Source organism: Neophocaena asiaeorientalis, unplaced genomic scaffold, assembly GCF_003031525.2.
Source record: "Neophocaena asiaeorientalis asiaeorientalis breed wild unplaced genomic scaffold, Neophocaena_asiaeorientalis_V1.1 scaffold579, whole genome shotgun sequence".
NCBI lineage: Eukaryota > Metazoa > Chordata > Mammalia > Artiodactyla > Phocoenidae > Neophocaena > Neophocaena asiaeorientalis.
In genome coordinates this window covers 192,405-203,342 of record NW_020175324.1, presented here as the reverse complement: position 1 = coordinate 203,342, position 10,938 = coordinate 192,405, and positions in this window count along the sequence as shown.

Here is a 10,938-nt window from a genome sequence, read left to right as displayed (position 1 = left end):
TGGTGAATGTTTAATATATTTTACTTTAAAAAAATTAAGCAACACACTAAATCTGCAGAAACATAAAGAGTAAGACACAGTTCCTGTTCTCAGAAAACTTACAGCCCAGTTGAGAGTGATTATAGATGTGATAAGAAACGTATACAAACATTAATAAAAATGTTGAATGTAAGTCCCAGTGAGATACAATGGGATTCAAAGTAGAAGTCACACCTGTCCTGAAGGTTGGGCCTTGTTGATTGTTCTTGAAATTTACTTGAGGGCAGAGAGGAATCAGTGAAAGTTTTTAAAGAGGGAGTTAAACGATTAGAACTAGACTTTAGTAAGGCTCACAGTGAGTTATATCATAGGCTTATGGAGAGAAAGCCAGATACAAAGATATTAAGCTTACTTTTCTTATCTTACTTGACTCTTATGCTGCATTTGAAACTATTGACTGCTGCTTCTTTCTTGATCTTCCCTCTCTCTTCTTTTCTTCAAGCTACCTCACTCTCAAGCTCTTGTCCAAAAATCTTTAGTTATTTCTCAGTCTTACTTCTGACTTCTTTTTCTCTACTCCTATCATAATTATTGATGTTTCCTAAGTTCTGTCATTTCTTCTTTTCATAGCATTCCATTACACTTTCCTTAAATGATTTTATCTAAACTCAAAATTTCAAATGCTGCCTGTATCTTGGCAATTCCCAAAATTAAATTTCTTTTCAGAACACACTCTTGAGCTGAAGACTGATATTCGTCTGGCTCCTAAACTTCTGTAACTGAATACTCAATCACTTCTAACTCAAGTCAAATTAGTTACCATCTTTAAAATGAACTATTACTCACTCATTCATTCATTTATTCAGCAAATAGTTGTTGAGCCTTTGCTATGTCCCAGGTACTATTACAGGCATTTGGGTTTCACCAGTGAATCGAGATATCAATCCTTGTAGAACTTACATCAAGTTCACCCTGGCAATGGAATTTTTGTACTGTGATTCTGATCTTGACCCCACCCCCAAACCCACCAACTCTTTCTAATCCTCAGTTACTCTTCAATGTCTTCAGGATAAAAATTCAAGCATCTCAGAATAACATTGAAAAAAACAAAGAAGACAAATTAGTGACCTAACCTATGCTTACCAAAAAAAGGTCATTTTTTGCCATAGTTTGCAATTTATATAATTTATAATTCATCATGTGAACAATGTTCTAGTTCACTCTTAGCCTTTGTGCTTGCTATTTCCTCTGTCTGAAAAGTTCTCTCCTCTTCACCCATGCCCCAGCTAGCTAATGCCTACTCATTCTTTGCAATTCAGCCCAAGCATCAGCTCTTCCATGATCATTCCTCCCCATTCCCTAGGATGGATTAAGTGACCTTCTCTATATTCCTAGGAACATTTTATATACCCTATCATATCACTCATCCACATCTACTTTTATCTCAGTACAAGTACTTTCTGAGTTAATGAAATATGGAGACTTTGCTGTTATTCTGATTCCCTGTGCCAGTTATCATAGTAATGCTTCTCGGCTCCAAATCCATTCTTCTTTGCCCAGCTTGGTAATGCTATGGCTGGACCTTGCAAATGTTTCTCCTTTGCCAGCTGACTTAATGCAAAGTTTTTTTAAGAGAGGGCCCTGGAGGAACACAGTAAAACTAAAAACCAGACCTTTCTTAGGGACTGCCCCACTCACACACTCCAGCAGTTTTCTTGACTACTTGACAAACCTTTTGTGGGGACCCTCTCTGGGCTGATGGCCTCCTCCAGCAGGTGTCTCAGTCACTCAAGGGAACATTCCTAAGGATGAGGTACAACCCACCCCACCCTTGAGCGGGTTTCTCAGCTCCCATAGGGGTCATTCTTAGGGGCCAGCAGGACCCACTTCTCACTACTGCAGATTTCCTAAGCACCAGCAAGTTCTGTGTTTCTGTGGCAATCATGCTTTCTCCCAGAAGCTCTGAATCTTTGCATTTGGAGGACTTATTCTTCTAAGTTCTTAGTTCCTTCTTCTTCACCCTCCCTTGGCCCTAGGTAAAGTAGCTGCTTTCTGCATCTGCCTTAGAGTCCTTTTTTAGCCTTTTCTTTTGCTAGTTAACTCTTTATATTGAATTTTCCCTATTCAAATTACTGTGCTTTTTTTTCTCCTGGCTGGACTCTGATATATTCCCTAGCACAATGCTGGGCATGTATTGAGAATGAAATAAACTATAGTTGAATTGCTTAAATAATGATCAAAGAAAGAGGCTAAAGGTCTAAACTGCTATATCAGCTAAAGAAGGGCTAGATGTAAGAATCATTGAGAATTCAAACTGTACTGAAGATGGCAACCAATTATATATGAGGGGCAAGACAGAGCCAATGAAAATACCACAATTTTGAGCTTAAGAGACTGGAAAAGTAGTGTTACTATTAAAAGAAATAGACAACTAAAGGGGAGAGCTTCTTTGGAGGGAAAGATGGTAATTTTAAGTGATTTTTAAAAAAATAATAAGCTTATCTCTTGAGAGAATGGCATTTCCTGGGGTGTCCGGAGTATATGTGGTTATATTAATCAAGTTACTCCAACAGCGAAAACATACAATCCAAAAATCTCAATGAATGGCTTAATGGGCAAGCTGTCTTTTTCTTGTTGATGTAACAGCTCAAAGCTAGTGTTCGGCTAGAGAGCTCTCACATGGTGATTTAGGGAACCAGGCTCCCTCCATCTCATGGTTTACCTTTCCCCGGGGAGTCCTCTGCATCTGGATGCATGTAAGGGAAGAGACAGAGAAAGGAAACTGGTTTGGGGAGTAACTGGCTACATTCTTATACCTATGGCGCATTTAGGTGAGAAAGGAAAAGGAGAAAGAACAGTCTATACCTCTTTGACCTTATTAGATTATATTAACTACCCAAGTTTATGTGAAGTGATCGTAAATGGTCTCACTGCGGAGTGAGATATGTGAGAAATCAGCAAAAACTCCCTTTTTTAAGGAATAAAATTTTTGTCTGGGTTTATTTATAAAATTAGTTAATTAACTTAGTCTCAAAATAATGACTCTATTCAGTGACAGTCTGGTATATTACACATAGCTTATAAATGAAAAGCTAGCCTCTCTAAATTGCTACTGCTGACAATGGGCACTACTGGATACTCAACTTGTGAGTCTTGACCTCACAAGCATCCTTTACATCATTTCAGAAGAAATGACATAATCCTTGACATAATTTTACATCGCAAATATAACAATGATAACTAACACTTTATTACTATGTGCTATATCATGTCATAAGTGAAACACATGGATTATTTTACTTAAGTCTTGCAACTGCCATAAGTACTGCCTTAGCCTTCACTATGGCCATTGGAAATGTATTTTATTACAATGTTGGGAAAAGATGGAACCTCTACTCCATATTCCCCTTGAGCCCGTTTTCTTCCACTTAACAACCTGTACCACTGTACATTGTAGAGGCTGCCTAGGAGTTACCATTTGGGGACAAATTGTAGGGAGAAATGGCATTATTCTTTCTGCTGAGAACATGCTTTTAGTTTGAGAAGAATTCAAAATTAATTTCTACAAAGAAAAAATATTAAAAGTTCAATGCTATATCAGTATTGTAAATATAATGTTTTAGTAGAAAGACATCTGATATTGTATAATATGAATAGAAATAATAATAGCTAATACCTATAAAGAATTTACATAGCTTCCCATTGAATTTGAGATTAAATCCAAACTCTTTAAAAGAAATTTTCCTCTATAATAATGAATCTTGAGCCACACTGCTAAAGTCATTTTGAGTTATTTTCCTATTAGCTTCTTATGTTTCAGCTGTAGTGGTTGTTTCTTTTTCCTTCAGTTTCTAGAATATTCCATGCTTTTTCCAATTTCACTGACTTGCAACATAGCTGTTCTTTCTTCCTGGAAAGTTTATTCTTTTAATTTTCTCCTTCTTTCCCCTTCCCATCGTTCATCTCACTCCTGAAGAGAAACTGTCCCTGAGTAACTAATGTATAGATTAGGAGTAGATTCTCCTAATATTTATAACACTTTCTAAAGTTACTTCATAGTAGTTATCACAATTTATTATCATTGTTTTATTTATTTAATGTTAAAGCTCTATCCTTAATTTCATTTTTTAATTCATTAATTCAAGAATTCTAGTAAAGGAAAGAGAGGAATGAGAATGCAGTTAGAGATATATATAAAGTCAAGTACTTTTAACATATGTAAGATAATTTTGAACACGTTCATTCTAGTTTGTTCTGGCTATGTAGCGTTGGGTAACAAATTATCTCATACCTTAGTGACTTAAAATAACGAATGCTTTATTATACCTTATGATTTGGGGGATCAGGATGACTACTTTTTTTTTCCCAATGTGGCATGAATGGAGGATGGGCTGGCCATTAGAATCAAAAATGGCTCCACTCACATTTCTAGCATCTTGGTGGGGATGGATAGAGGGAAGGCAGGGCGTAGTTGGGAAACTTGACTGAATCCCTCTAACATGGAGGCCTCTGGTTAGTCAGACTTTTTTTCCCTCATTTTAATAGAGTTATGTCTCTTACTTGACTAATTTTCAAAATATATGGTTTCTAGTCAAACATTTTATATGGCTGCTCGTGGCTCCAAGAGAAAGTGTTCTGTTCCAGCAAACAAGACAAGCACCATTGCCTTTTATGAACTAGCTTCAGAAGTCCTATAGTGTCATTTGCAGCATACCTTAATGTCCATAGTAGCCACATGGCCACCCAGATTGAAAGGGAAAGGAAATTGATCCCATCTCTCCATTGAGAAGTGTTAAAGAACTTGTAACCGTGTAGTAAAATCTCAACAATAATAACATTCTCCAATATTGTGCTAATTGAGTTCTGGATAAACAAGAATCAGAAATTATAGCCCTAAGCTTAAGGGTCATAAAAATGATTAAAAATTGTTTAACAGTCATAGTTCATTAAAAAATACATAATTTTGTTTTTTACTTATCTTACATAATATATAATACATAACAAATAATGTATATTCCACAGAACATACAATGTTCTCTGGAACATTCCAGAAGAAACACCTCTTCCTCTCTACCCATCAAATCCTATTCATCTTTTGGGTTCCCATCAAATCCTATTCATTCTTTAGATTCCAAATTAAATATCAGTAACACTTGTAATTTGAAGTCTTCCTCAAATCCACCAGTCAGAACAAAGCTAATCTCTACTATACTCCTAGAATACTATGAAAGTATATTTACTATAGGACTTATAACAATCCATTTAAAAATTCCACATTTCTTCTGTTAGACTATGTGTGCCTAATAATCATGGTACAATATTCTGATGTGGCATAGAGCACATACTCAATAAATGGATATTAAATAATGAGTACTTCATAAATCATAAAGCACAGCAAAATTTGATCAACAAGTTTAGCACAGAAAAACCTAATCATGAATTAAACAGATATTTGTAATCTAGGAAGTATATTTATAATAGCATTTCTGTATGAAAAGTCATTTCAAGTCATAAATAACAACTTGGAGAAAAACATTGTGAACTCTATCATTGTTCAATTCATATTCAGTTATGTCATGTATTTCATCTGGAGGAGTTAAGAGCACCACATTTGCTTGCATACTCTTGGGGAGACTTACAGAGTATTTTAGTCTCAAGTAGTGGATAAGAGCATAGATTCCAGAGTCAGACTGTCTTCATTCAAATACATTCTTCAACACTTACTAATATATCCAGAGAAAACCATAATTTGAAAAGATCATGCACCCGGATGTTCACTGCAGCATTATTTACAATAGCCAAGACATGGAAGCAACATAAATGTCCATCAACAGAGGAGTGGATAAAGAAAATGTGGTATATATATACAATGGAATATTACTCAGCAATAAAAAGAATGAAATAATGCCATTTGTAGCAACAAGGATGGACCTAAAGATTATCATACTAAGTGAAGTAAGTCAGACAGAGAAAGACAAATATCATATGATATCACTTATATGTGGAATCTAAAAAAAAAAAAGATACAAATGAACTTATTTACAAAACAGAAACAGATTCATAACCTTCAAAAACAAACTTTTGGTTACCAAAGGGGAATGGTGGGGGGAAGGGATAAATTAGGAGTTTTGGATTAACATATACACACCACTATATATAAAACATGTAATCAACAAGGACCTAATGTATAGCACAGAGAACTCTACTCAATATTCTGTAATAATGTGTATGGAAAAAGAATCTGAAAAAGAATGGATATATGTATATGTATAACTGAATCACTTTGCTGTATACCTGAAACTAATACAATATTGTAAATCAACTATACTCCAATATAAAATTTTAAAAATTAAATTAAAAAACCCACTAACTTTATGTTTTTGACTTTTAAAGGGCTTTAGTTTCTCCATCTGTAAAGTAGGAATAATAGTAACTATTTCACAGGGCTGTTGTGAAAGATAAATGATATTATTCAGGTAAAACTCTTAAAGTAATAACTGACACATAGTAAGCATTTATCAAAGATACTTCAGAGTTCTTTGTATTTCAATCAGAAGAATTAGCACTTACTTATGAATATATCTAACTTCTTTTTTCTTATATTTTGAGTTCTTGGAGGCAAGCAAACTTGTCTTAAGTAACTGACTAATCTTTATAAAACAAAAATTCTTTATAATTACAATTTGCATTTTGGTTTACAGAGTTCTTTCATGTTTATTATTTATAACCTTTTTGAAAATGCCATAAAAGGGCAGTCAGAGGTTTCAACCCCGTCAAGACTACATTTGGGTTTAAAATTGTCCATGCAAAAAAAAAAAAAAACTAACCTGGTGTGAAATCTATATTAAACAATTTCTAAGGTAATTTCTGGAGCCCTATGATTCTGGGAATTATTTAAAATTTTAAATAGGATATTCACTGAAATAAATATACATACTGAAAGGGAACAAATAACAAATATTAGCCTAATTAATTTTCACAATTTGAACACAATTGTGTATCCAGAATGCAAATACTGGAAAGCTATAAGTACTTAAAATTAAAATATTTATTTATATTATCACACCTTCTCAAATATAAGATTATTTTTGTTTTGGCATTTATGTTTTAAAATCCAAGACAAATGTTTCCAAAGATAAAGAAATAAATCATCAAAATAGTAAGTATACCTGCACTTTCAAAGTTTTGCTTTATACATAATTGGTGAAGGTGCTTTGAGTCAGGAATAAGTATTTGCTTTAAAGGTCAGTAATAAAAATTCCTTATAGTTTTATCACTTGTTACCTTAGAAGAAAAATTTACCCTTTACATAAGACCTTATCAAATAAGGTATAGCTATTTACGTATATATATGTACATACAGTAATATAAATAATGATAAAGTACACGTATATTCCATACTTGGATTTTCAGTAATTAAATTAAGTCATTTTATTAATGGTGTTTCCCTAAGAGGCTAATCACCAGTCACGATACTGAAAAAGTTAATAATGGAATTTAAATGACACTTGGAAATTGTGATTGAGTCCCTCGTGGACTTTCAAGTTTTACTTCCCATCAAGACACCTACCTAGAGAATCTTCAGGATTATAAAACACAAATACCTTGATATTTAGTGAGGGGATAAAAACGGTTTCCTTTTTATTTCTTTTCTTTTTCCAACCTGTACTTGTCAACTTTCTTCTCCTGTGGTGTATAGATTCTGAAAGATACATCTTCTAACATGGGTATCCTTTTCCCACAGAAGAGAAAATAAAGTAAAACTGCAGTCAAAAACACATTCTGCCTAGAAATTAAAACTTGAAAAGAGAGATAAATTGTGTTTGAGTTTGCATCTCACTTGATGTGCAGGTTCTCTATATAGCACATATGTCTTACAAAATAAACCATTTCTCTTAAAACTTAAACAGCATCCATTCCCGCGCATAGCTTTTGCCCAGGAATTTCACAATGTGTCTTATAAAAAGTATTAAGGAGAAACAGCGTACAGAAAATCGAGGCAGTGTAGGTAGGTAGCCGCTGATTAATGAAAAAAGAGCCCCAAATAACTCTAAATATTTAGGCTTGATGGTTTAAATGTGCTTATGGGGGTGACTCTTAGCCTGTTTGAGAGATGGTCAGTTCATTCATGACACAATGCAGGTCCTCAGACACACCGCTGTGATGGGAAACAAAGAGTGGGACAGCCCCACCCTCACTCATTCTCCTCTCCTACAACACCCCCTGCTCACAAAGCCGCTTTCAACTGCTCCTTTATTCTGGATGTTTACTTTTAATCATTCAGGTCTCTTTTTGCCATCTCATGCACACCATCCCCCCAACCCTCCGCAAGCTGGACTCTGACACAACCCAACCACAAGGCTACCATTGAAGAAAACAAACTGCAGGCCTAGGATTCAATAATTTTGTATAAGTGCTTTGTGAAGTTTCACTTTTCACAAAACAGTAACTAAAGGTACCTTTATGCAAGCTAAAATAAAGTTCCTGGAGAGAACTCTTCTACAGTAACAAAGGAAAGATATAGTATAAGCATTTTGGAGGGTTTTTTACCTTGATATTTTAAATAATCAAACATAGGTAAATATTACCACTTGAGTGATATAATAATGGCAAAATAAAATATACGTTGTATTCTAGAGTTGGTGTGCTTGGTTTTGAGTTTGGTTTTATTTTTAAGGTGATTTTTATAATTCAGAGATTTTTATATCCTTGAGTATGAGATAAATGAAGTGTATATATTACCATATAAAATTATATATATATATAATATTTCCCAGTTATAATGTGATAATATACAAATAACTTTGCAAGAAGTTATACCTGTAAAAGGATGGTGGACTTTTAAATTAAGGTATTCCTTAACTATTAATCCAGAAAATTGACAAATATTTAACAAATGTCTAAGTTTTTAAAAAAATAGCATAATCAGATCAAAGGAATGTTTATAACGACATCACCATTTACAGCTGGAAATTTCAACACTTGTGTAAGTTTATTAGACAATTCTCCAAGTCATTTGTGTAAAATGGAATAGATTCTATTCAATCTTATCTTTTGAACAGGAACTACCTTATTTAAAATAAAAAAATTAAATACTGGCAGAAATCTATGAAAAAACTATTTTTAATTTGAAGTAAATTAATCAAGTACAGGTTATTAAATCCAATGGAACCTACAAATTTACTGTTTCATATTTTTGTTATAAAAAAATCATTTAAAGTCAGCTTCAGTTTTTTAAAATGAAATGCATATTTCAAACGCTATGGGAACCCATAGCATAGTAATCAAGATTTATAATAGCTTTACTCAACTATAATATTGTGTTTTTTTAAATATCTTTAAAGCAAAAGTTAAAATAATTTTTCGTTTCAAGGAAAAATGTTGCTATTTCCCAATACCTCCACCTTTACTTTAGAAATATTCCCACGTTCAATGAACTATTGAAGTCTTTACTTTTACATTATTAAAAATGATGAAGTTTTATCTTTTTCATATGTAATAAAAGAGTTACATAAACACATTTGAATATTTCGCTCATTTTCTTTAAACGTGTAGCTCATGTATGCATGTTTTAATTGGGATGATGATCCCACTCTTCTAAACTCTCAGATACTTTCATTAAAGCACATGTGCATGCAAGCAACGATGACCCTTTAGAGCAGTCATAAATTTAGTCACTGGGAAATGAGAAGGCTTCACAGATGACTTAATTTGCTGTGGGAACCTGTGCTTCCTCCGCGTGTAACCTCTGCATTTGGCTGCCTGTGACCTTGAGCACCATCCACCTGCTGGAAGCCATGTTTGATTCTCTGACCAGGGAAACGCCTGCCTGACAGCAGAATGGTATCATAGGACAGTGTGATGGAATTTTTCTTTCTCTGTCATCATTAAGGGGTTTCCCCCTATGGTGAGGGGAATGAAAAGTACCATTTAATGTTCTCTGGAGAGTGGCAGGGGGAAAAAGGCTCAAAGCTTTGCATGCTGCTTTCCGAGTGGGTCATTTCAGTCCTTGTGGCGAATGGGATGTCCCCATGGAATTTGCCATAGACTGTCTGAAAAGAAAGGGATTAAGACCCTTTTCAGGATGGAAATGTAACAAAAGGACCACTTTTATGATGTAGAAGCATAAAGTAAGAGGCTCTATTGTACAACTGATTGCTAAAGATCTTTGAATTGGGTAGCCTAGCCCGGTAGGCCCTATTGCCGCCGGATTTGGAGGCCTGTACAGGATGATCCGTCTACACTAGAAGAGTTCTGCTCTCATTTAGGCGCAAGTAAGAGATTATCAGTTTGTTCCTACATGATTTTTTTTTCACACTTACGGAACAGTGGCCTGTAGGGAGATTATACTCTAGTGAAAGTTGCTGCTAATTAAAACAAGTAATTAGTGTTCCTCCAGGCTTTGCGGGTTCACTCACTTTTGCCCGCCAGACAGCATTAGTTTAAAAGCAATCCAATTTCTAGCAATAACAGACTGTAAAAAAGCCATTTAACAAGTATATAAGTGTAAGGTTACAGTTCAGGCGTTGATTTATCTCTTCTGGGCTATTTAGAAATGCTGTAGCAAAGTTGAAGAGAAAGAAAGTTAAATAGTTCTTTTTAAAATTTTTAACATTAAGAAAAGAAAAAAATGACTACATGCCTCAGTCCGTTAAAAAAAAAAATGACAAGCAAAATCTGGGAGCATATGAGATTTCCTAAATTGCATTAGGAAACCAAAATTGGATTTAATGCTGTTTTCTCATAGAACCCTCACTTAGCATTTTGTAAACAGATCATTTCATTAAGTCCTTTTGTTTCTTCTCTCGCCTTTGCTGAAACAAGGACTTTTTATTGACTGATTCTCATTGAAATGAATTGGAACAGTAGAGTTTAACACAACACGTTATTACCTCCTTTTTTTTCACAATTCCAAAATGACTAGCGTGGCTCTAGTTTGCATATCTGGTGGGAGGATTT